Genomic DNA, 27263 nt, shown 5'->3' with positions numbered 1-27263 from the left:
CCTCGGCCCTGTCGGTTTGTTCTACAGAGGGAATGGAGGTTGGCGAGCCAGGAGAACTCAGGCAGAGCAGCACAGGTGGGGGTGAGGTGCTCCTGGCGTGTCTGATGTCTTCCCCTTTCTCCAGGAAGCAGGCAGGGGGCGAGGTCCTGGGGGTAGGGGGGTGGGGCAGGCCCTGCGAGGGCCAATGATCCTGACTGCTGAAGACACTGGAAGGAAGAGGAGGTCTGGGCCAGCCACATGGACGGCTGTGCAGCACCAAGCCCTGTGCGTAGCTGGGTGGTGCCATTTATGGCGACACTGTTTGCCTTGTGAGTTGCGTTTCCCTAGCGGCTCTGAGGGGGCAGAGAAGATGCAGGCACATGTGCTGGGTGGAAGGACAGGAGCCAGCGAGGGGCGGACCAAAGCCCTCGACAATCCTGCATCTGAGACAGGGAGGTGGAGGGAAGACAGGCCAGGGGATTGCGGTACGTGGGGTGCTGGGGCAGGCAGGGGCGGGCAGAGGACTCTAGGAGAATCTTGATAAGTAGCGGCTGAAGAGGATACGGGGAATGGGCCCTCACCAGACACCAAAGGTGTGATGCCCTGACCTTGGACTCCCTAGACCCAAGAACTCAGAGGTCTTTTGTTTATGAACTTTAACAAAAAAGGAAAGGAATTACAGAACAAGCGGACAATACCACAGCAGTAGTCAGCCTCTGCCCAAGACCACAGGACAAGACCCCTCTTTTCTTGCTGCCCCTGCCTTTTCATCCTCACCGTCTGACCAAACATTCTCCTGTTACGCCTGTATCTCCCACAGCACCCTGCCTCCATTTCCGGCAGTGACACCTCCTTGCCCCAAGTGCATCCCAGATTTCCACTAGGTTCTCGCCTTCCTTCCCTCCGCCTACCCAACTCACTCAGTCCTGTACTCTTGTGCTGGGATCATGACTGCCCATGCTCCTGGCTCACTGAGCTGCTGGTGAGACTAAAGAATCTTGTTGAGGGGTCGGCGCTGTGGCACAGTGGGTTACCACCCTGGCCTGAAGCGCCGGCATCCCATATGGGCGCTGGTTCAAATCCTGGCTGCTCTACTTCTGATACAGCTCTCTGCTATGGCCTGGGATAGCAGTAGAAGATGGCCCAAGTCCTTGGGCCCCTGCACCCACATGGGAGACTTAGAAGAAGCTCCAGGCTCCTGGCTTCTGATTGGCGCAGCTCCGGCTGTTGCAGCCAATTGGGGAGTGAACCAGCGAATGGAAGACCTCTCTCTCTCTTTGCCTCTCCTCTCTCTGTGTAACTCTGACTTTCAAATAAATAAATAAAATCTTAAAAAAAAAAAAAAAAGAATCTTGGCTGGTGCCACGGCTCAATAGGCTAATCCTCCGCCTAGCGGCGCTGGCACACCGGGTTCTAGTCCCGGTCAGGGTGCCGGATTCTGTCCCGGTTGCCCCTCTTCCAGGCCAGCTCTCTGCTGTGGCCAGGGAAGTGCAGTGGAGGATGGCCCAAGTCCTTGGGCCCTGCACCCCATGGGAGACCAGGAGAAGCACCTGGCTCCTGGCTTCGGATCAGCGCGGTGCGCCGGCCGCAGAGCGCTGGCCACGGTGGCCATTGGAGGGTGCACCAACGGCAAAGGAAGACCTTTCTCTCTGTCTCTCTCTCTCTCATTGTCCACTCTGCCTGTCAAAAAAAAAAAAAAAAAAAAAAAAAAGAATCTTGTTGATTAGTCGGGAGAAAAGCAGACTCTGGCATCAAGGTTACGTACAAGGCCAAGTGGCTAGGGTTGTCTGTGACCAGTCTTGGGAGTATGGGGAGGATAAAGAGCACCCCCAACAGGCCCCAAAATGGAACTTCGTGTTTGTCCTGTGAGAACTGTTGGATGTTTTACATATGTAACCCCTCCTTCCCCTCCCGGCTACATTCACTGGAGTTTCTTACATTTCCTTTCTGCTAAGCGTTGTACTAACACTGCCTTCTCTTGTGTTCATCTGCTTCACACTTCCCGCAGACAGAGCAAGTTCCCAGGGCTCATCAGCTGCTGCGCACACTGTGTCCCGTCTTAACACAGGCTAGTCCTACACCAGTCACTGTGCACGCCGAGTGCTCACTGCGTGTGTTTGGGAACGACAGGGAAGCACTTTTCAAGAAGAGTCTCAGCAGCAGCTACGGCGGCTCCCACGCCTCTAGGAAACGATCCGTTTGAAAACTTCCATGGCTTCCTTCACCCACTGGCTGCTCCCTAAGGACTTCAGGAGACTCGTCTTTTTATGAATCCCAATGGTCATGCTTTTGTCTCTTTTGCATTTTTAAAGGTTTATTGACTTGAAAGGCAGAGTTAGAGAGAGAAAGGGAGAGACATGGAGAGGGAGATTTTCCATCCGCTGAGATCATCATTCCCTCAATGGCTGCAATGGTTGGAGCTGGGCCAGGCCAACGCCAGGAGCCCGGAACTCCACCTGGGTCTCTCATGTGGGTGCAGGGACCCAAGCACTCGGGCCATCCTCTGCTGCTTCTCCGGGCACTTTAGCAGGGAGCTGGATCAGGAGTGAAACAGCGGGACACAAACCAGCGCTCACATGGGATGCCAGCACTGCAAGCAGAGGTTTAACCATCGTGCCACAATGCTGGCCCTGTACTTTTGTCTCTTAGGTGCGTCATTGCCCTTGTACAATATTTATCCTGCCACCAGCAATGCCACTGAGCCTCCTCGGTGGTCTTGTCTGTCACATGGACTCCTTCTGAAACACATTCAGGTTGGAAACAATGGCTGGCCTCTCTGAGGACCCTGACATGACAAGTCATGGCTGTTCTACCAAGATCCAATCTTTGTCTCGAACACAAGAAGGTACTAGAAACCACAGAACTCTCAGCACAAAATGACCTGTGGCCAAGTCCTGCAGGAAGATCTTGAGCGATCCTCACCGGCTCTGAGCTCTAAGGCCCCAGCCCTGGCCTGACTCAGCCCCTTTATGAATTTCTGTTTGAGAAGGCTCACGGCTATAAAAACGACTTACCATTGTTCTAGCCAAAATTAGATTTATGGCCTCTGACCCCCTTTTATTTATTTACTAAAAAAGCCTACAATGGTGAATCCTTCCTCAGTCCCTATGAGATATATATGTACATAGCTCCAACAACCAGGAGTGTTTTTCTTAAGGATGTGAAAGCTATTTCTTTGAAACGTAATTATCAAGAATGGAGGCTCGGCTGGTGCCAAGGCTCACTCGACAACCATTGCGGCACCGGCACAGCGGGTCCTAGTCCCAGGCAGGGCGCTGGATTCTGTCCCAATCGCTCCTCTTCCAGTCCAGCTCTCTGCTGTGGCCCGGGAGTGCAGTGGAGGATGGCCCAAGTGCTTGGGCCCTGTACTCCAAGGGAGACCAGGAGAGGCACCTGGCTTCTGGCTTCGGATCAGCATGGTGTGCCGGCAGCAGCGGCCATTGGAGGGTGAACCAACGGCAAAGGAAGACCTTTCTCTCTCTCTCTCTCTCTCACTGTCCACTCTGCCTGTCAAAAAAAAAAAAAAAAAAAAAAAAAAAAGAATGGAGGCTCTCTGTTTCTCAGTCACTGTGGGAGAACAGAATTGTATCTTTTGATGTGGACTAGGCAGGGAGCCAGTGAGGGAGAAGGAGCTGAGAAACCACCAGCACTCTCTTTGCCACAGCCTTGCACTCCCTAAAACCTCACTGTCTTCTGTGCCGATTCAATGTGGCTACAGGTGTGGCACACGCACTTCCTCACCATGCACCTGAGCCTCACTTCCCATCATGCATGAGACACCATGACAACCAAGCTGTGCACCCCCACACGGAGACACCATGGTACCCTCGTAGATACTGCCAGTCCCACTGGAGCCCCGCCCAAACTCTGCCCTATTTGTATACTCACTCAGGGCACCATCCCCTACATCAGGCGACAACCCGAAAGCTGGTGGCAGCAGATGCCACTCTTTCCTCAAAGAGAGAGGCTGTCCACGTTCACGTCTAAATGTGTGCTATCCCTTTTAGTAAATCCTGCTCTCCATCTTGTGCCATACCCATGCCTCTGCTTTGAATTCTCTCCCGACAGCGACAGCGCAAGAACTTGGAGTTAGCCCAGCTGGGGATCCTGTCCCCACAACAGTTTGATCTGAGCAGCAAGCACACACAGCTGGCCTAACCACACGTACACCCACAACCCTCTAACCCACTTAGTAATTTCTTACTTTGCAGACTCGACTCGAATCCCTGCTCACCCCCCCCCCCCCCCCCCCCGTTTCTCAGGCTCCCTCTGAAAGGCTGGTCAGCTCCGCACAAATTAGAATGAAGTTCAGCTCTTTCCCCTACTATGGGCAATTACTGACTCAAACGGCCTTCACGGCTTTAATTATGTCTGCCTGCAGTTATCAGCGACACCTGGATTAAGATGACAAATCCCCCCAAAACCCCATCCCCCACCCCGCTCCTCTACCTTCCACCACCTAAGTCTTGGTCATCCCTAGGCTCTTCTGAACCCCTCTGATCTCCATTCCTAGGGACCGTCCTGTCGTGCCTGGGGTTGGTTTTGCCCAGGCAGTGCTAATACACCATACCTTACCATGGTGGCCAGTTCTTGCTGCAATTTAGCCTTATTCAAACTGATTGTCTCTAATACTCTGCAAGGCCAAAGACACCACTGATGTTTTCCTTTCTGCCTGATGTAAGTCCTTATAAAGAAAGTATTCAACTACTTGCGCAAGGAATCAAACTACAGGAAACAGTGGTAGTTTAAAACTACATTAAATTGGCCGGCGCCGCGGCTCACTAGGCTAATCCTCCGCCTTGCGGCGCCGGCACACCGGGTTCTAGTCCCGGTCGGGGCGCTGGATTCTGTCCCGGTTGCCCCTCTTCCAGGCCAGCTCTCTGCTGTGGCCAGGGAAGTGCAGTGGAGGATGGCCCAAGTGCTAGGGCCCTGCACCCCATGGGAGACCAGGAGAAGTACCTGGCTCCTGGCTTCGGATTAACGCGGTGCACCGGCTGAAGTGGCCACTGTGGGGTGAACCAACGGCAAAGGAAGACCTTTCTCTCTGTCTCTCTCTCTCTCACTGTCCACTCTGCCTGTCAAAAAGAAATACATTACATTAAATTACAGATTTCCTTATCTTGAGATAGCATGTGGCAAGCCACAGCTCCACCCACCAGGAGGCCAGAAAACAAGATCCAGGCAAGGGAACCAACTCAAATCAGCTGGACCAAGCTGGTGCCTCACCTAACCTCAAGGAGCCCTGACCCTCCTTACACCCTCATCACAATGCATTAGCTTAGCAATAGTCACTCCCCTGGTGCAATGACAGTGTACAACTGCCATGGCAATCCACAGAAGTGACTGTATATGGAGAGAATAGAGGTGGGTTCCCAATTGCTGGAAGTGACCACCCCTTTCCCAAGAAATAAGATGACCATTCTGCCCAGATGTTCACACACATTTTCCAGACCCTACAAGCGGGAGGAGCCAAAACAACACTCAGGGCTGCTCTGTGGGCTCGCCTGCTCTTGGCCACTCTTTTTAATTAACCCATTTGCTTTCACTTTGCTGGCCTGTGACCAATTTCCATGTCTTTCCAAAGCCAAGGTCCCTCCTCAGGCTACTGATGCCCCACACAGGGTCCCCGACTGTCCAGTGTCAATCTTGATTAAAATGTCAACAAATGTCATTTATTTTGGCATCACATAAGCAGACTTAACAAGGAAATGAGTTACCAGCAGGGGCAAGACAGAATCAATGGCAGGTGAAGTCAGGGCAGCTGGCTTTGTCCAGAAAGGATTAAAGAGCTCTTTTGAGGGGCTGGTGTTGTGGCACAGTAGGGTAAGCTGCGGCCTGCAACGCTGGCATCCTGTGGGGGTGTTGGTTCGAGTCTCGGCTGCTCTATTTCCAATCTGGCTCCATGCTAATGCATCTGAGAAAACAGCAAAAGATGGCCCAAGTGCTTGGGGCCCTGCCACCCACGTGGGAGATCCGGATGAAGTTTCTGGCTTCTCGCTTCGTCTTGGCCTTCCCCTGGCCATTGTGGCCATCTGGGGAGTGAACCAATGAATGGAAGATCTTTCTTTCTCCCTGTAACTACCCTTCAAAAAACAATAAATTAAAAGAAGAAGAAAAAGAGCTCTCTTAGGAAGCAGTTCCTCTGCATTTGTGGGGCACAGTTCCCAGACTGGGATGGAGTCCACTACCTGCTTTCCAGTGCTTAACTCTCAGGAGAGTGTTTTTTTTTTTTTTCTGTCCTGATGAAAAGGCAGTGTTCGAGAATACCCTTCTCCAATCCAAACACAGGCCAACTCGTGCTTGTTCCAAATGCCTGCACTGTTACCCTCCATGGCGCTCTTTCACATTTGCAGTAGGCTCTGAACTCGTCTACAATGTTCATTTCCCTTCAGTAACTTCTGGGTGTTTTCTGTCCCTGATCTGCAGAGCAAATCACCAAATCAGAGTAGGGTAAGGGTTGCCCGAGGTTGCACAACAAACTGGCCCCAAACAGGGGCAGCCCTGGCGTTTGCAGTCTGTTGACTGGTCACTGCCCCGTGCAGCAGACGCACAAAGCGAGCTGCACCCACAGCACTGCTGGGCACGGTTGCTGAGCTCTGCATTCATTATTGGGATTGCTGTGTTTCCTGTAAGGCCTGGCCTGTTCTCCGGCCAGATCGGCCGGCCGGGGGAGGGTCTCTCCCCAGCGCCTTCCCCTGCACTCTGAATGCAGAAGCCGGCAGACATGCCTTAAAGAAGAAACCAGAAGAGTGAGCGCCGGTTGCATGTGCGTGGTCTCCGTCAGCAAAGCCGGGGCGGGGCAGCACTGTCTACCCTCAGTCTGTGAACGCAGATCACACAGGTGCTTTTGGTTTTCATGGGCGATGCTTTCTATTGACTGTGGCCAACTTGGAGGGATTTCGGTGGTCTTCTGTTACAAAACAGGACCTGGGCAATTTATAAAAAGTAGTTCAGTCTTTCCTAAATCTCTTATTCAGATAAAAAAAAAAGATTAATTGGGTCAGTTACGATTACATAGACGGTAGCTAGCCTTCGGCTTTAGAACTCCCCAGCCACACTGAACCAAGGAGGGGCCCAACCATGCCGACTGGCCCAGCGCTGACAGGGTTAGTGCTGAAAATTCTGCATCCCACAAACCCTTCCCCATAACTTTAACAGTATAAAAACACATTCCTCCACAGGTCATAGAAAAACAAGAGGTGCATTTGGCAGCGAAACCACCATGAGAGGAGAGGAATGAGCAGGAGGAAGAGGGAGAGCCGCAGCCTGTGTGCCCCCACGTTGCCCTCACACTCAGGGCTCCCTTCTCCCCAGAATCTCAGGATTCTGCAGACCGTGTTTCGGTGTTGGGAGACGTGGCACTGCAGTGACTGCAGGGCGGCCTCCGGCACCTTCACTCTTCTGTTAGTATGCAGCTCACTAGGCTAATCCTCGGCCTGCGGCACTGGCACCCCGGGTTCTAGTCCTGGTTGGCGCACCGGATTCTGTCCCGGTTGCTCCTCTTCCAGGCCAGCTCTCTGCTGTGGCCCGGGAAGGCAGTGGAGGATGGCCCAAGTCCTTGGGCCCTGCACCCCATGGGAGACCAGGAGGAAGCACCTGGCTCCTGGCTTCGGATTGGCGCAGCGCACTGGCCGTAGTGGCCATTTGGGGAGTGAACCAACAGAAGGAAGACCTTTCTCTCTGTCTCTCTCTCTCACTGTCTAACTCTGCCTGTCAAAAAAAAAAAAAGTATGGACTTTTCAAACCAATGCTACTTAGTGGCATTTTTATATGGTAGAGATATTTGGAGGAAAAATTCCTCCCTTAAATCAGACCTCAAGTTGCTCTGCTGGTTTGGCCACAGCTCTAAGGAAATCTGTTGTGGTCACAGGGCCACTATGGTTTAGAGATAAGAACAAGCTGCCCCTAAAAAGCCCACAGAGCACCCAAGAGAAACACTTCTTGAGATCTGATTGGGGAGTGGCTGGACAGTGCCGCAAATCTTACCTACTGGGTGAGTGTGACTTGAGAGAGGTGCACATAGGGTCTATTTTGCCTTAGCCATCTGGGGAAGCCTTGAGCAATTCTATGTCTTTTTTCTATGCTTTGCTTATCTCATCCCAGAAATAGCCTTAAAGTCAAGCAGTAGCCTGTTCTCTCTGTGTCTGAAAGTGCATACAGACAATCATATCCGAAAGAAAGTCATCTTGCAACCAGTGAGGCGTTCGCTTACCCAAAGGCTACTTCTTCAGGTCCAGCCTAATGTACACTCACTGGGTAACACAACAATGCTAGCCGGAACACTGCCCAGGATTCACGGAGAGTCCCCATCCGCGTCACTCAAGTTGTCTCCTGAGTAAACCTTACACGAACCTTTTTGGACATCCTGTATATTTCTGTTAGACAGCGGGAAGAGGGTGGTGGGTATTACAGTGCGTGTCACTCCTGGTCCTCATCTTCTGAGCAGCACTGTCTCGTTGTACAAACTTGAAAAATGTTGTCCTCTTCACTTCTATCTTGCCATTTCCCTGAAGACGTGAAAAGGGGCTAAAGAACGCCAGCATTTAGCCTGGACTGATGGGGAGTGCCAAGCCCAAGGCCTTCAAACCCAAGGGCAGAGGCAGAGGATGTAGGCAGGAAGGCCATGAACCTTGGAGTTTTTGCCAAGGCCACAGGAAAGCCGGTGAATGAGTCAGCCAGAAACCCCTTATCCTTGATGGTTCATGCGTCCCAGTATTTTCTATGCACTGAGTGGTAAACAGATTGGACAAAGCAACCTAAGGCAGGCAGAAAAAGTTTGGAGAATGTTACTGAAGTTTGGAAAAGAATTTCAAGGTAATGCAATTAGTGGCACTGGGGCAAGATGGTAAATTTGGCATATTGAGGTGCCAGTCTGTCATCTGGCTAAGAACATCCAGGGACCAATAGGTCCGATGCTTGAAGAAACACTCAGAAGAGTGTAGGACAGACAAGGGTCACACACACTGAATGGCCTGAGGGAAGAGACTTGGGATGTGAGGCAGGAGGAAGAAAGTGAGAGTGTGGAGGGGGAGGTAGTGCTTCCTGCTACTGAGTCCAGGGAAGTATTAAAACAGATGTCCTTGGATGGAGATATCAAATGATCTTGACCCCTCTGGGATACAATCCCCATTAATTAACAAGATGCCATGGACTGAATGTACTTCTCCTCACTCCCAGATCCACATATTGAAATCCTAACCCTCCATGGGATGAGCAGATGGAAATAAGCAGGATCTGTAAAAATGTTAACCATAGGTTTATCTGGTGTGGAAGGTGAGTGACTGAGGTCCAGGGGACACAAGCTCAATGACTTTTTGTGAATCTTTAGGAAATGTTCCAAAGTGGTCAACTTCTGGTCAGAATTTATGTGTCACACAGTAAGTACATTGGCTTGGCACACAAAGGTGGGCTTTCAGTAAGTTAATTTCTCACTGATTGGAGATTTTTTTATTTACAATATGACTTTATTTACAATATGACTGTCTGGGGCCAGCACTGTGGTACAACAGGCTAAGCTGCTGCTGCCTGCAATGCCTACCTCCAACATGTGTGCTGGTTTAAGTCCTGGCTGCTCCACTTCTGATCCAGCTCCCTGCCAATGCTCCTGGGAAAGCAGAAGCAGATGGCCCAAGTACTTGAACACTTGGCACCCATGTGGGAGACCTCGATGGCTTTGGCCTGGCCCAGCCTTGGCCGTTATGCCATTTGAGGAGTCAATCAGTGGATGGCAGATCTCTGTCTCTTCCTCACTCTCTGTAACTCTGCCTGTCAAACAAATAAATATATCTCTAACAAATATGATTGTCTATAAGCATTTTCAGGAACACAGGGAGAATAATGTCTCTGAACAGAAGCTAGTGAAAAGAAGGCTACCGATTAATTTTAAGGAAGACATTTCTGGGAAGAGATAAGGAATGCATATGCATGAAGAACAAAGAATTGCTAAGGCTGCCCCAGATAGAAAAGACAAAACAGACCCTGTGTGCAGCTTGCCCCAGTCAGACGGACCTCAGGCAGGTCTCAGTAGGTGCTTCTCTTGAATGGTCTGCAGGTTTTTCCAGCCAGCTTGCTCTCAGATGGTATTAGGTGTCACTTTTGGGAGATGGTTAGGTCTTAGAGGTAGAGTCCTTATGAATGCTATTAATGCCTTTATTTAACATTTTTTAAATTTATTTTTTATTTATTGGGAAGGAAACAGGGAAACACAGACAGACAGACAAATGTCTGCAACAGTTAAGGCTGGGCCAGGTCAAAACCAAGAGCTGTAGGCCGGCACCATGGTTCACTAGGCTAATCCTCTGCCTGTGGCGCCGGCACTCCAGGTTCTAGTCTTGGTCGGGGTGCCGGATTCTGTCCCGGTTGTTCCTCTTCCAGTTCAGCTCTCTGCTGTGGCCCAGGAAGGCAGTGGAGGATGGCCCAAGTGTTTGGGCCCTACACCCGCATGGGAGACCAGGAGGAAGCACCTGGCTCCTGGCTTCAGATTGGCGTAGCACCGGCCGTAGCGGCCATTTGGGGGGTGAACCAACGGAAGGAAGACCTTTCTCTCTGTCTCTCTCTCTCACTGTCTAACTCTGCCTGTTAACAAACAAACAAAACAAAACAAAAAACAAGAGCTGAAAACTCAGTCTAAGTATGAGTGGCAGGAACCCACTCACTTGAGCCATCACTGCTGCTTCCCAGGGTTTGCAAAGGCAGGAAGCTGGAGTCAGAAGCTGAAGTTGGGAATTGAACCCAGGTTCTCTGATACGGGCTGTGGGCATATTAACTGCTGGGCTAAATGCCGGCCCTTCTTTTGGGTGTTTGCATCCAAGAAGGCATTCCCTCCAGAGAGTACAGCCTTTTCAGAGTCTGGATGCGGAATCTGTGGTTAGAAACTGCTGCCTGCCCCATGCTGTGGGCTGCATTTGTCTTTCGTGCTCTTTCCCTGCACAGGGAAAGGTACATCCAGACAGTGGAGTAACTGTTCAGCACTAAAAAGAAGTGAAAAGACAGGGAAATGGAAATCCCGTATTACTAAGGGAAAGAGACAATCTGGAAAGGCTACCTACTATGTGATTCCAACTACATGGCGTTCTGGAAAAGGCATACGAGGGAGAGAGCACAACGATTAGTGGTTGCTAAGGTTGGGGAAAGGAGGGGTGAATAGGCAGAAAACAGGGGACTGGAGGATTCTTAGGGCAGTGAAACTCCTCTGTGTAACACTATAATGGTGGACACAAGTCATCATGAATTTGTCTAAAATCATAGAATGAACTCTAACATAGACTATGACTTTGGGTGGTCATGATATTTAAAGGCAAGTTCATGACTATAATAAAGGCACCACTGGGGCAATATATTGATGGTAGTGGATGTTACACATGAGTCAGAACAGAGAGTATATGTGAATTCCTGTACTTCCTGCTTAATTTTTCTGTAAGCATAAAACTGCCCTAAACAATAATAGTTTTCTGCAGTGGCCATTTAGCCTAGTGATTAAGCCACAGGTTGCAATGCTTGTGTCCCATGCCATAGTATCTATACTGGAGTCCCAACTCTGGCTCCCAATTCCAACTTTCTAATGCAGATTCTGGGGGACAGCAGGTGATGGCTCAAGCAGGGGTATCCCTGCCACCCATGATGTAGACTGAGCTCCTGTCTCCCAGCTTTGGCCACAGCCCAGTCAGAGCCGTTGTTGGCATCTGGGGAGGGAAACAGTGGGTGTGAGCTCTTTCTCTCTCTCTGACTCTCAAATAAAATAGTAAGCTTTTTTTTTTTTTAAAAAAAAGGACCATACTTCATGTCAATCTTCTGTCATAGGATACACTACTCGATGTTACTGTCAGAGAAAAAGAATTCCAGTGGTTAATATCAGTCTATTAACAGAGAGGACCTTGCTGGTGAGCAGCTCCTTTGGATGTGCCAGGAAATGTTTGCCACCACAGGAGAGGGAGGAATCTCACACTCAAATATTTCTCTTTTCTCGTAAGAAACAGATAATGCCTGCAGATGGTGCATGTGAACACCTGCATTGCAGGAGCATCGCTCTTCCTGCTGCTGCCAAGCAGCAGTTAACTTAGAACTATTAAGTAGTTTCATCGAAAGTCAAATTTGCACATAGTTTTGTAACTAGGATAAACTGTTTACTATGCAGTGCTGTTTCATCTTATTCCTTATTCCTTTGAAAATAAGGAGTTATGGAAAAAAGTACAGTTCTTCAAGATATAAAGACCAAATCATATATATATGAAATTGCAATAAAAATACATACATATATATGTATGTATACATATATATGTATTTATGTATTTATACATATATATGTATAAATATGTATGTATTTTTATTGCAATTTCATTGCAATTCACTGAACATTCAATATACTACAGAGCACTTTTTCTGGGATTTAATTCTAAGACATAAATGTTGCTGGTACTTAGCAAAAGGCTCCAGTTCACAGCTAATGCTACCAAAATGTTTTTCTAAATAAAAACACAACATCAAACAAAATGAGTCCAAATATCTTCCTTAAAAACATCACTTTAAAGTTTGTTCTATTCAGACTAATGGCTAACACAATAAAGGCAGACACACACAACTGGCTGGTTTACACAGCACATACTTACTAGTGAGTGACAGAACCCAATTAGCCACTTTTATAGAACTAGGAAATACATTTTTAAGAAAGATTTTTATAGACCCCCATATTTTATGCCTAATCACAACAGTCTAAGGTTCAAGAGGAAATGACTTTCTTTACATGAGCTCACGACTACAGTTGCTTTGCTATCAAATCTATATTTCTGATCCACTATGAGCATTGAGACGAGACGGAAATAGTTCCAAAGAAAACAGCATGACATGTGTTATGATATCACATACTCAGCGAGAGCAAGCACTGCATTCAAAACTATCTTCTCAGGAATTAAAGGCGGCCGGCCCGACACACTGGCATTTCCTCCACTGTGGGACTGTAGAAAGTCTCAATGTCACAGAGAATTTTTCTGTCTTCTCTAATGTTTCCGGTCAGACCTTTCCTCCCAAACTGACCTCCGCTGCCAATTCTGAACAAAACAAAAATTATTAATCAGATACATACTATTGAACAATATGAACTATGTATTAAGCACCATTGGTTACTTATTTGCCAAAATTATATGTAGAATGCTTCAAACTGGAGCACTAGATGCTGATCAAATATCTTTAAAATAAGAATGGGGCCAGCACTGTGACATAGCAGATAAAACTGCCACCTGCAACATAGCCATCCCATATGGGTACCTGTTCATGTCCCAGCTGCTTCACTTTGGATCCAGCTCTCTGCTGATGTACTGGGAAAAGCAGCAGAGGATGGCCCAAGTGCTTGGGTCCCTGCACCCATGTGGAAGACCTGGAAGAAGCTGTTGGCTCTTGGGTTTAGCCTGGCTCAGCCCTGGCTGTTGCAGCACTATGGAAAGAGAACCAGCAGAGATCTCTCTGTCTGTCTGTCTGTCTCTCTTTCCAACTCTGACTTTCAAATAAATAAATCAATAAATCTTAAAAAAAAAAAAAGAGGCCAGCGCCACGGCCCAATAAGCTAATCCTCTGCCTGTGGCGCTGGCACCCGGGGTTCTAGTCCTGGTCGGGGCGCCGGATTCTGTCCCGGTTGCTCCTCTTCTAGTCCAGCTCTCTGCTGTGGCCCAGGAGTGCAGTGGAGAATGTCCTAGTCCTTGGGCCCTGCACCCGCATGGGAGACCAGGAGAAGCACCTGGCTCCTGGCTTCGGATCAGCGCAGTGCGCCGGCCGCAGCAGCCATTGGAGCACTGGAGGGTGAACCAACGGTAAAGGAAGACCTTTCTCTCTGTCTCTCTCTCTCTCACTGTCCACTCTGCCTGTCAAAAACAAAAACAAAAACAAAAACAAAAACAAAAACAAAGATTCCTTTTGCAATCAGTGCAAATGAGCCTTTATCAGGCACGTTGAACACTATTATTTATAAAGCAGATCACAGCATTGCACTTGGGATAATAAAATTAAAGCCCATACGAAAGCCGAGAGTCAGGGAGAGAGGTAAACGCCAGGGAGAACAGAGGGCACAGTTACAATCCATTTCTGAGGCCCCTGTGGGATTGTAAACTGCAAATGGAAACTCCGGAATGTTAACCACTGTCTAGGACTATGCTGTCCAACACAATAGTCACTAGTCATATGTTGGTATTTAAATAAAATGAGGCAGAAAATTCCGTTTCTCAGTTGCATTAACCATATTTCAATATCCACATGTGGTCTGTCACTCGTACTGGACAGTGCAGACACAGAAAATTTCCATCATCGCAGAAAGTTCTATTGGATAGCATTGGTCCAGGTTGTAAAATTTCTCTGATGGGGGAAAACCCTAAAAATGTATTATGGTAACCCATATTTTTCTCTGTTTCTGCTCAGTTTCATCTCACTGTAACAAATGACTGAAATGTGTAGTCAACAGCTGTCTGGGACAGAAAACAGGGGATGGCCCAGCAGGGTAAGCCACCACTTGTGACACTAGCATCCCATATTGTAGCACCAGTAGACCCCTGTTGCTCTGCTTCTGATCCAACTTCCTACATTCACCTGTGGGAACGCAGTGGAAGATGGCCCAAGAGCTTGGGTTCCTGCCACCTACATGGCAGACCGGGATGGAATTCCAGACTCCTGGCTTCAGTCTCATGCAGGCCTGGTTGTTGTGGCCATTTATACAGTGAACCAGTGGATGGAAGATCTCTTTCTCTGTCTCTGTCTCTCCCTCACTCTCTCTGTCACATTATCTTTCAAATAAATAAACTGTAAGGAGAAAAAATAGCTATCTACAAAAGCAGTTCAATCAAAAACATCATTGCTGTGACAACTTTAAATATCAAATAACCAAGACAAGAGAAAAACAAATGTAGAAAACATGCTATTTCACCTATGAATCTATGTCTTCGATCAGACCCATGCCACTTCTGACCATGACCTTGTCATCTGCTCTTACTGAACTTTTTAAAACAGTCATTTTTATATTAGCAACAAGGCACAATTCAATTTATCTAGGGATAAAGCCACGATAACTAAGTCTGAGTCAACATAAATTTCGACCAGAAAATACTAAGAAAATTCTAATTACAGAGGAACCATCAAGAAAATACAAGTTACCACAAGCAATATAATTTTAAAAAAGGACACATGTAGGGCCGGCGCCGCGGCTCACTAGGCTAATCCTCCACCTAGCGGCGCCGGCACACCAGGTTCTAGTCCCGGTTGGGGCACCGGATTCTGTCCCGGTTGCCCCTCTTCCAGGCCAGCTCTCTGCTGTGGCCAGGGAGTGCAGTGGAGGATGGCCCAGGTGCTTGGACCCTGCGCCCCATGGGAGACCAGGAAAAGCACTTGGCTCCTGGCTCCTGCCATCGGATCAGCGCGGTGCGCCGGCCGCAGCGCACCGGCCGCGGCGGCCATTGGAGGGTGAACCAACAGCAAAGGAAGACCTTTCTCTCTGTCTCTCTCTCTCACTGTCCACTCTGCCTATCAAAAAAAAAAAAAAAAAAAAAAAAGACACATGTAAAATAAAGACAAGCAGATATAACAACATTGTTGTTTTCTTCTCTGAATATCAATAATACAAATGCTGAAATTTCACATTTGCTTTCCCTTCTGTGTTCTGACCAACTATTAAGCTTCCCAAGTACAATTTAAATAAATCTTATCATGTTAGAAGGTAACAATATTGTTTTCCTGATTCAATTGTCTGATTGTCAAGGTTGTCTGGGTGACAAAATCATTTTGAAAAATAATGTATCAGTTTATTTCACCAAAAAAAAGCAAGTAATTCAAAGAAGATGAAAAATACTCATTAAGAAAATAGTTTTCAGGGCCAGTGCTGTGGTGTAGTGGATTAAGCATCTGCCTGCGGCACTGGCATCCCATATGGATGCTGGTTTTTGTCCCAGCTGCTCCTCTTCTGATCCAGCTCTCTGCTTATGGCTTGGGAGGGCAATGGAAGATGGTCCAAGTGTTGGACCCCTGGAAGAAGCTCCTGGCTCCTGGCTCCTGGCTCCTGGCTCTGGATCTGCTCAGCTCTGGCTGTTGTGGCCATCTGGGAAGTGAACCAGCAGATGGAAGGCCCCTCTCTCTGTCTCTTTTTCTCTTTCTGTAACTCTACCTCTCAAATAAATAAATAAATACTTCTAAAAAATTAAAACAGTTTTCACAAGATAGATCATAGTGTATAACCATAGACACTACTTGTATATAAAAACTAAGAACCCAAGATATGACAGTATATATTCAAATTGTGATGCAAAAAGCATTGCTGAACACTCTTCTAGCCCACAAAATAGTAATGTTCTCTCTCTCCCACCTCTATATATCTCTATATCTATCTGTCTGTCTATCAGGCCTAGTCCTGAGTGTGGTCTTCATTCCCCCACAGCTGGTAAAGGCTACTATAAATCTTCTCCCCAAATCAACTTTTGGTAGATAAATATTGTAATTAAATAAGGAACTGAAATACTTACCAACAAATCAATAGCCATCAAAATACAGTTTGCCCCTTATGATTTCTCTCCTGATAATGCCTTTTTCCTTCTGTCATCACCTGCAAAGTATGAACAAGCTGTAATTCTTGATAGCCACCCATCAAGCCACTGCTTGAACTGGTAAACATGTATGGGACCCAACATCCCTGTCTCTGGAATACCACGTAGACAGGGCCAGGAGGATAACAACTTTATTTTGAGCAGAGACCAAGGACAATGCAGCACTTCAAAGCTACATTGTAACTAGATCCTGCCTCCTTTACTAAGGAAATCCCCAGATACTAACAGAGCAGCCCCGATCACCTCAGGAGCCGAAATCCCTGGGCTGAGGCCAGAATATTCTTCATCTTGTGTTTTACAAAGAACAGCCCAGTCTCTCGACTGTCACAAAGGGCATAAGAATACAAGTTACTTCCCCACAGTTTCATTCATATCAGAATTTAAATAAAAACCCATCTTACTCTGCTTACTCTGATTCTCATCCCTACCATTGGAAGAGACATGCTATTCATTCATTTTATTAATTTTGCCTAGATAGACAGGTAGATATCACAAGCGCTGTGATATCAAATCTAGAACAAGCAGTCTGGACTGAAGAGGTTCATCTCAGTTTTCTTCTATCTGGTGTAGTTGTTTAATTGATTTTTCTTCCTGTGCTTACTCTGCTAGCTTTGTCACAAATACTAAGCTGAGATTAGATTAGTTTATACAGTTTTAGCAGAAAGGTTAAATTAAAAAGAACATTACCCTCTTTCAAAATCATTGTAAAACACTGATCCTTCAAGGCGCGCCTCTTCCTTCTTCCCCAGAATCTAAAATGGACCACTCAGGAACATCTTGATAAATTCCAACATACTGACTAGCGCTGAGGCAGAAGGCAAAGAACCCTGAGAAAGAGACAATGACTAATTATGCTGACACATCAGTCAAGAGGACATGACAGTCTTCCTAAAGATACTTCAGGAAATAATGTTTGAGACCAAGCGTCCCTGTCTTACTACAGGTTGAGCCAGACAGAGATTGTGGGAAACAATTGCTGTCAGCAGGGGGAAGGACAATGCAGCACTTCACAGCTACACAGTAACCACTGACCCCACCTGCCAGCCAGAGGGAAGTCACCAGCACACTCCAATCCTTGCATTTAATTCCCAGGTAATCACATGGATTTGATCCCTTACCTCAATATTTTTACCCACCTCATCCAAAACAAACAACTTGATTCATTTTGGAAAATTGAAAAATGTTTTACTTAAGCAAAAGCTGGGTAGAGCAACGTCCTTTCAAATAGCACAGCATGGAAGGAAGATAGAAGAGTAACTTTCCAGTAGAGTAATCTGACAAATACTAGTAATCAACATCAATGTCAACAGTCACAACTCTTGCCATGACGTGATGGCAATGACACCTGTCATCTGCGCTCTGCCTTGCCACGCCCCAAATCCCAGTGTAATCTTCAGAAAAATATCACACAGATGCTATTAGAAGCATCTTACAAAATACCTGCCCACGGCTCTCCAAGGCTGTTAAGATTGTCAAAAACAAGGAAAGTGTGAGAAATTGTCACAGCCAAGAAGCGCCAAAGGGAACGCAGCAGCTACATGTAATGCGAGACCCTAGATGGGGTCCTGCAGCGGAAGAATTAACATTAGGTAAAAGCTAAGGAAAGCTGAGTAAATTCTGGACTTCAGTTCAAACTACTGCATCAATATTGGCTCACTCCTTATACCACACCATAATCATATCATCAATTTATTATATTAATGTAAGATGTTAATAACAGGGTCTCTGGGTACAAGGTGTATGGGAACTCCTTGTACTATCTCTCCTACTTTCTTATAAACCTAAAACTGTTTTAAAAAGTAAAATAAAGCCTACTTGAAGAGTCTTAGTACCACCTGTAAATGTTGATGCACAGCTTCTGTGTTAATGAAGCTCTTTTCCCCTCCCATATCCCAAATATCACTTTAAAGAAAACAAGACCTTAGGAAAAATAGAGCAATACTTACCACAGATTTTTTGTTTAACATATCAACATCTGCATATACATTAATAACAGTATGTTCTGTCTCTGCCTGAACTTTTTGCCTTTCACTTAAAATACTGATTCCAGATTCCACAATGCAGGCCTGACGAGTTGCTCCCACAGTCTTCATGTGCCAGAATTAACTGGTGGATCTAAAAGTCAAAAAAGCCTAAATTACTGTGGTGTAGAAATGCACACTCCAACTGACTTCTATGCACATGGCTAAATGTTGACTTGTTCATACTGGGCTTCAAATTCTGGTCTGCAAACAGTTTTTTGTCCAGCACAACACAGCTTCCACTTCTGACTCATCAAACTGCTTCAATTAAAAGCCCTTGAAACTCTTCATTTTTTATTTAGTATTTGTGTCTTTTCAGAAAAGGATTTCTAAAGCTACAAGGCAGATGATTAGGAGGTAAAAATAAACATTTTTTTGCATTTATTCTTTTATGTATAAGATGCATAAATAGTGAAATAAACTCTGCACTTACATTTCCAAGTGAATTGTTCTGGTATGCATTTACTGATTATTATTCATTTTAAAAATTAAAATCTTTGCAATAGAAAACTGACTTAAACAGCCTTGATCTTGATAAATCCTACATTTTTGTTAAAACAAGATTTATTTTGAAGCCAGCACTGTGGCATAGAAGGTTAAGCCTCCGCCTGTGGCACTGGCATCCCATATGAGCACAGGTTCAAGTCCTGGCTGCTCCACTTCTGATCCAGTTCCCTGCTAATGTGCCTGGGAAAGTAACAGAAGATGGCCCAAGTGCTTGGGCCCCTGCACCTATGGGGAGACCTGGAAGAAGCTCCTGGCTCCTGGCTTCGGATCGGCCCAGCTCTGGCCATTACAGCCATTTGGAAAGTGAATGGAACAGATCAAAGACTCTGTCTGCCTTTCTCTCTACCTCCCTCTACCTTTTTTTTTTTTTTTTTTAAAGATGTATTTATTTATCTGAAAGAGTTACACAGAGAGAGGAAAGGCAGAGAGAGAAAGAGAGAGAGTGAGAGAGGTTTTCCATCCGATGGTATACTCCCCAGTTGGTTGCAATGGCAGGAGCTGTGCTGATCCAAAGCTAGGAGCCCAGGAGCTTCTTCTGGGTCTCCCACACAGGTGCAGGGGCCCAAGAACTTGGGTCATCTTCTACTGATTTCCCAGGCCACAGCAAAGAGCTGGATTGGAAGTGGAGTAGCCGGGTCTCCAACCAGCGCCCATATGGGATGCCGATGCTTCATGCCAGGGCATTAGCCCGCTGCACGACAGCACTGGCCCCAATACACCTTTTTTTTTTTTTTTTTTTTTTTTTTTTAAGATTTCATAGCTAATATAGCAGTGAGCTTTGAAAATGTTCAACAGATGTGTCATAAACGACCAAGATTCCTATGTCATAACACATCACTGCAGTTTTAATGTTGCACAATTGTATTTAATCTTGTCAACACTTAACACAAAGGGCACAGGTCTTGATACAACCTGGTAGAAAGAAAGCTCCAGTTTCTCAGTCTGTTGAGGCACAGTTCTGTAACCATTCCTACAAACCTAGCTCCTGCTCAACTTCAAACAAAAACTCCACATATGCATGGACAATCATTAAGAAGAAGGCTCTAGCTGGATTACTTTATACCAAGTCTTGAGCTGTTCCTCATGCTTCTAAAAGCTGAAGTATCTGGGAACTGACTCCTTAACCAGTGCCTAATGGGAGCAGATGGAAATATGCCAGCCTAGTGGCTGGTGGCTGAGGACAGCCCTAAGGACTGACCACACTGACTTCAGGGTTCTGCAGCACTGAGCCGCCTCCAAGAACGGCTCGGCAGAGCGCTTGCTCAGCAGCTAGCCTGCCTTCTACCCTGCCCTATCCCATTTCCTCCTCCGCTATGATTTCTTCCTGGAAACTTTCTAATAAATTACTTGCACATCAATCCCTGTCTCAGGGTTTACTTCTGGGGTCCAAAGACACATGATACAGTATTTTAAAATGAATGAGCTTCCTACTTACAAGCAATATAACTGACTATTTTGAGGACATGTTTCTGATACAAAAGGTAAAGTCACCTTGCCACTACAGAATGTAAATAAAGAAAACTGATCTGGAAAAGTTTTACAATGCAAATTTAAATATTCAACATACTAGTCCTATACCTGTGATAATATTACAAATATTTTCCTCAGTCCAGTCCATCAGTTGTCTTTTGATTTTATGACGTAGTTGCCATGCAATATGTTTCATGAAGGCTGGTGCCGCGGCTCACTAGGCTAATCCTCCACCTTGTGGTGCCGGCACACCGGGTTCTAGTCCCGGTCGGGGCGCCGGATTCTGTCCCGGTTGCCCCTCTTCCAGGCCAGCTCTCTGCTGTGGCCAGGGAGTGCAGTGGAGGATGGCCCAAGTGCTTGGGCCCTGCACCCACATGGGAGACCAGGAGAAGCACCTGGCTCCTGCCTTCGGATCAGTGCAGTGCTCTGGCTGCAGCGGCCATTGGAGGGTGAACCAGCAGCAAAAGGAAGACCTTTCTCTCTGTCTCTCTCTCTCATTGTCCACTCTGCCTGTCAAAAAAAAAAAAAATGTTTCATGAAGTCAAATTTTTTAAAAAGATTATTTATTTATTTATTTATTTGAGAAGTAGAGTTACAGACAGAGGGAGAGACAGAAAAGGTCTTCCATCTGCTGGTTCATTCCCCAGATGGCCGCAATGGCCGGAGCTGAGCTGATCTGAAGGCAGGAGCCAGGAGCTTCCTCCAGGTCTCCCACATGGGTGCAGGGGCCCAAGCACTTGAGCCATCTTCCACTGTTTTCCTAAGCCACAGCAGGAGGAGTGGATCAGAAGAGGAGTAGCCAGGACATAAACTGGCACCCATATGGGATGCCGTGCTGCAGGCATAGGCTTAGCCTGCTATGCCACAGTGCCAGCCCCTCATGTAATCAAATTGATCCAATTTTCCTTCTATTGTTTCTGGATTTGGGGTAATAGAAAGACTTTTTCTTTTAGTACTTGTGTGGGGAGCAACTCGGACTAGACTAAGTTACTGGAATTAAGACTTATTCTATGCATCTGCTCTCCCACAATATGGCGCTGGGAGAGGAGGAAACAGCTTCTGCACAGCTGCCTCCAGTTCGACCAATAACCTGCAGGAGCTGATCCTGCTCCTGATTGGAGGAGAGCAGCGTGCTCGGCGTGTGGGTAGCAGAGTTGGGATTGGTGGAAGAGAACTATAAAGGAGGAGAGAGACAACATGCACCAGGAACATCTATCTGAAGGAACACCTGAGCAGCCCCCGAGAGAGCCGGCCGGCGGTGTGCCGCTCCCCCGCGGAAGTGGGGAAAGTGGCAGGGGGAACCGCCCTTCCACGGAGGTGGAAGGGTCGGTAGCCAACCCGGGAAGGACCAGCAGCAAACCTGGGAAGGGCCGAGCAGACAAAAGAACAACGCAGGGTCCTTTGTCGTTCCTCCGTGAAGAGGGGGAGCGACATACTTGCATGATTTCGTTTTCACATTCGGATCTCTGATATATTTGCACTTACTTTTTTGTATACCATGAGTTATGGACTAATTTTATCTTTCTCCAAATGGCCAACCAGTTGGTTCAATATCATTTATTAAAAAGTCCAACTCAGACCCAATAAAATGTGATACCATCTTTAATTTTTCACATATACACTTGGGAACATCTCTAGATTTTCTAATCTATTCTACTTGAGTTTTTTTATAGATATATTCACACATTAATTCCAAATTTTATAGAAATTTTGTAACTTACATAGCCATAAAAGCTCTATGACAATCTTTTTTTTTTGTACTAGAACAGATTAAAGCTGATTTTATACATCAAAAAAAAAAAAAAAAAAAAAAAAAAGAACAGTGCACTTCAGTCAAGAGATTGCCCTAATTTTAATTACATAAGTGATTAGGTTTTTTTTTTCTTCTTTTTTTTTAATTTAGTAAATATAAATTTCCAAAGTACAGTTTATGGATTACATTGACCCTCCCCCCCCCCATAATTTCCCTCCCACTCACACCCTTCCCATCTCCCACTCCCTCTCCCATTCCATTCACATCAAGATTCATTTTCAATTATCTTTATATACAGAAGATTGATTCAGTATATACTAAGTAAAGATTTAATCAGTTTGCACCCACACAGAAACACAAAGTGTAAAATACTGTTTCAGTACTAGTTAAAGCATTACTTCACATTGGACAACACATTAAGGACAGATCCCACATGAGAAGTAAGTACACAGTGACTCCTGTTGTTGACTTAACAATTTAACACTCTTGTTTATGGAGTCAGTAATCTCCCTAGGCTCTAGTCATGAGTTGCCAAGGCTATGGAAGCCTTTTGGGTTCGCCGACTTCGATCTTATTCCGACAGGGTCATAGTCAAAGTGGAAGTTCTCTCCTCCCTTCAGAGAAAGGTACCTCCTTCTTTGATGGCCCCGTTCTTTCCACTGGGATCTCACTCGCAGAGATCTTTCATTTAGGTCTTCCTCCCCCCACCCCCCCAGATTTCTTGGCTTTCCATGCCTAAAATACTCTCACGGGCTCTTCAGCCAGATCCAAATGCCTTAAGGGCTGATTCTGAGGCCAGAGTGCTGTTTAGGACATCTGCCATTCTATGAGTCTGCTGTGTATCCTGCTTCCCATGCTGGATTGTTCTCTCCCTTTTTGATTCTATCTGTTAGTATTAGCAGACACTAGTCTTGTTTGTGTGATCCCTTTGACTCTTAGACCTATCAGTATGATCAATTGTGAACTGAAATTGATCACTTGGACTAGTGAGATGGCACTGGTACATGCCACCTTGATGGGATTGTATTGGAATCCCCTGGCACGTTCCTAACTCCACCATTTGGGGCAAGTCCGATTGAGCATGTCCCAAATTGTACATCTCCTCCCTCTCTTATTCCCACTCTTATATTTAACAGGGATCACTTTTCAGTTAAAATTTAAACACCTAAGAATAATTGTGTGTTCAACCAATAGCACTAGAAGAAAAAAAATACTTTTTTTCTTTTTTTTAAATTTTTTTTATTTATTTTTTGACAGGCAGAGTGGACAGTGAGAGAGACAGAGAGAAAGGTCTTCCTTTTGCCGTTGGTTCACCCTCCAATAGCCGCCACGGCCAGTGCGCTGCGGCCGGCGCACCGCGCCGATCCGATGGCAGGAGCCAGGTGCTTCTCCTGGTCTCCCACGGGGTGCAGGGCCCAAGTACTTGGGCCATCCTCCACTGCACTCCCTGGCCACAGCAGAGAGCTGGCCTGGAAGAGGGGCAACCGGGACAGAATCCGGCGCCCCGACCGGGACTAGAACCCGGTGTGCTGGCACTGCAAGGCGGAGGATTAGCCTATTGAGCCGCGGCGCCGGCCGTAGAACAAAAAAAATACTAAAATGGATAAAGTATTACATTGTACATCAACAGTCAGGACAAGAGCTGATCAAGTCACTGTTTCTCATAGTGTCCATTTCACTTCATCAGGTTTCCCCTTTGGTGCTCAGTTAGTTGTTGCCAATCAGGGAGAACATATGATATTTGTCCCTTTGGGACTGGCTTAATTCACTCAGCATAATATTTTCTAGATTCCTCCATCTTGTTGCAAATGACCAGGTTTCATGGTTTTTGACTGCTGTATAGTATTCTATGGAGTACATGTCCCATAATTTCTTTATCCAGTCTACTGTTGATGGGCATTTGGGTTGGTTCCAGGTCTTAGCTACTGTGAATTGAGCTGCAATAAACATTAAGGTGCAGACAGCTATTTTGTTTGCCAATTTAATTTCCTTTGGGTAAATTCCAAGGAGTGGTATGGCTGGGTTGTATGGTAGGGTTATCTTCAGGTTTCTGAGGAATCTCCAGACTGACTTCCATAGTGGCTTAACCAGTTTGCATTCCCACCAACAGTGGGTTAGTGTCCCTTTTTCCCCACATCCTCTCCAGCATCTATTGTTGGTAGATTTCTGAATGTGAGCCATTCTAACCGGGGTGAGGTGAAACCTCATTGTGGTTTTGATTTGCATTTCCCTGATTGCTAGTGATCTTGAACATTTTTTCATGTGTCTGTTGGCCATTTGGATTTCCTCTTTTGAAAAATGTCTGTTGAGGTCCTTGGCCCATCTCTTAAGTGGGTTGTTTGTTTTGATGTTGTGAGTTTCTTGATCTCTTTGTAGATTCTGGTTATCAACCCTTTATCTGTTGCGTCGTTTGCAAATATTTTTTCCCATTCTATCGGTTGCCTCTTCACTCTCCTGACTGTTTCTTTTGCAGTACAGAAACTTCTCAATTTGATGCAATCCCAATAGTTAATTTTGGCTTTGACTGCCTATGCCTCCAGGGTCTTTTCTAGGAAGTCTTTGCCAGTACCTATATCTTGCAGGGTTTCTCCAATGCTCTCTAATAATTTGAATGGTGTCGGGTCGTAGATTTAAGTCTTTAATCCATGTTGAATGAATTTTTGTGTAAGGTGAAAGGTAGGGGTCTTGCTTCATGATTCTGCACGTGGAAATCCAATTTTCCCAGCACCATTTATTGAATAGACTGTCCTTACTCCAGGGATTGGTTTTGGATCCTTGATCAAATATAAGTTGGCTGTAGATGTTTGGATTGATTTCTGGTGTTTCTATTCTGTTCCACTGGTCTATCCATCTGTTTCTGTACCAGTACCATGCTGTTTTGATAACAACTGCCCTGTAGTATGTATGACAGTCTTTATAACCTCTATAATATAGTTTTAATAGATTAAAGCAGAAAAAAAAGAATGGCAAACCAATATTGAACACCAGTTAGTTGGTTTGCTTTTCATGGTAGTATGGCTGAGCAATGTCGAAATTACTTTCCCTGTGGTTTCTGAGCAAATGGCAATATGTTGTGACAAAAGAGAGCCAGCTTTCTCACTCTCAGAAAAGGCCTTCACATGAAAAGCACAGACTTGGTTGAACCATGAGGTGTTGCATGGGAACATGGCAACTTGAGCTATTAGCTCAAGTGTTTTGTCTTGTTTTTAAAACACAAAAAATATATGTGTGAATAGAGACAGAAAGAAAGATAGAGAAATACATTTAGAAATATATCTATACGAATACAGAGATATAAATGTGGATGGCTGCATGTGTGCATGGACATTTATATGCACACACAGATAACGTGTTGCTTAATGCCACCACACATTATGAGAAGTGTGATGTTAGACAAATGTGTGTCCTTACACAAACTTTCATGACTGCACCATCACTAGGAAGAATCTTCTAGAACCATGAGTGTACACATAAAATCTCCTAGCACTGTCTGCTGAGGGACCCTGGAAGCATGGTGTCCCAGGAGCAGCAAACACACCTTAAGCCCAGACACGGGCTTTGAAACAGCATTCTCCAATAAAAGGAACCATGGGTACTTGGAGAAGTGGCCAACTCCAAGGCTGGAGGACAGAAACTACAAGATGAGGCTGGAGTGTCTTCCTGTGCCTGAAAATAGGAAATGAATGCAAGCATACAAAAAGGATACAGGATTGGCTTGGAGAGACTCCTGCCAGGCAAAAACCATACATCTAAGCAACAAGTGAATATTGATGGCAGCCACATTGTGGCCTAGCAGGTTAAGCCACTGCCCGCCATACCAGACTGCCATATGAATGCCTGTTCCAGCCCCGGCTGCTCTACTTCAGATCCAGCTCCCTGCTAATGGCCTGGGAAAGCAGAGAAAGATAGACCCCTGCCACCCATGTGGGAAACCCTGAAAAAGATCCTGGCTCCTGGTTTTGCCAGGCCCAGAATCACGGGGGGCCACTTGGGGAGTGAACCAGCAGATGGAAGATTGATTGTCTCTCTCTCTGCTTTCAAGTAAATACATTAAAAAAAAAAAAAAAACAAAAAAAACAAAAACTAAACAGGGGCCGGTGCTGTGGCGCAGTGGGTAAAGCCATTGTCTGCAGTGCCGGCAGGCCATATGGGCGCCAGTTCGAGTCCTAGCTGCTCCACTTCTGATCCAGCTCTCTGCTATGGCCTGGGAAAGCAGCAGAAGATGGCCCAAGTCCTTGGGCTCCTGTGCCCACGTGGGAGACCTGGAAGAAGCTCCTGGCTTCTGGCTTCGGATCAGCTCAGCTCCGGCCTTTGCGGCCATTTGGGGAATGAACCAGCAGATGGAAGACCTCTCTGCTTCTTCTCTCTCTGTAACTGACTTTCAAATAAAATAATAAATCTTAGAAAAAAGCTAAACAAATAAAATAATAAATAAAATAAACAAATAATACATCTTTAAAAAAAAGCTAAACAAATAAAAAAGCTAAACAAATGGGTTATAAACCACAGAATAAAATAAGAATCTATGAGTCCTCGGGTAATAATAAAGGAATAAATGGGGGGTTACGGTAGAAAAACAAGAAAAGCAAAGCATTCTGCAGCCGGTGTCGCATGGGAGGGCAAGGGGATGACGCCCTCTGCAGGGTGAGCCTGGAAGCAGCGCCCCCTCCCCAGTCCCGCCAGTCTGACGCTGCACCCTCGGCCCCTCCGCACCTGCCACCGTCCCCGTCGCCAAGTCCCTGCTCTCAGATACGCCGCGCCTCCACCCACCGTCTCCTTGGAGGCAGTAGCAGGCCTGGCAGATGCTGTTACCGATTCCTCTCCGACACCCAGAGGCAGCCGCCATGTCCCGAGGCGCTGCCGCTGGCCGATAGGCAGTCGCGTCACCGCCGTCACCAACACCGACCCGCCGCTTGGCATAGAGGTCTTTTGTCCTCCTCTGGCCACCGTCCAGGTCGGCACCAA

The 27263-nt window shown here is 46.3% G+C and overlaps 2 long non-coding RNA genes and 1 other non-coding gene across 6 annotated transcripts; 1 reads left to right on the top strand and 2 right to left on the bottom strand.

Annotated features, from left to right (window-relative positions):
- The first annotated feature begins 271 nt into the window (after positions 1-271).
- Positions 272-6441, top strand: LOC138849324 (uncharacterized). Its single transcript, XR_011388016.1, has 2 exons — positions 272-1401; positions 3247-6441. It is a non-coding gene; the product is annotated as an uncharacterized lncRNA (long non-coding RNA).
- Positions 5630-27263, bottom strand: LOC103350467 (uncharacterized). 4 transcript variants are annotated; one of them, XR_011388014.1, is made up of 6 exons: positions 27012-27255; positions 18494-18662; positions 17235-17374; positions 16467-16546; positions 12841-13022; positions 5630-6906 (listed from the first exon to the last, which is right to left on the bottom strand). It is a non-coding gene; the product is annotated as an uncharacterized lncRNA (long non-coding RNA). The 4 variants fall into 4 exon arrangements; XR_518476.4 differs by having other exon boundaries at positions 27069-27255; XR_518475.4 differs by lacking the exon at positions 5630-6906 and having other exon boundaries at positions 10128-13022; positions 27069-27263.
- On the bottom strand, positions 17044-17227 carry LOC127483098 (small nucleolar RNA SNORA81). Its single transcript, XR_007909061.1, has one exon. It is a non-coding gene; the product is annotated as a small nucleolar RNA SNORA81 (small nucleolar RNA).

This window comes from Oryctolagus cuniculus, chromosome 4, assembly GCF_964237555.1.
Source record: "Oryctolagus cuniculus chromosome 4, mOryCun1.1, whole genome shotgun sequence".
Taxonomy (NCBI): Eukaryota; Metazoa; Chordata; class Mammalia; order Lagomorpha; family Leporidae; genus Oryctolagus; species Oryctolagus cuniculus.
Note: the sequence above shows the minus strand (reverse complement) of the source record. Positions and strands in the feature narration are given on the sequence as shown.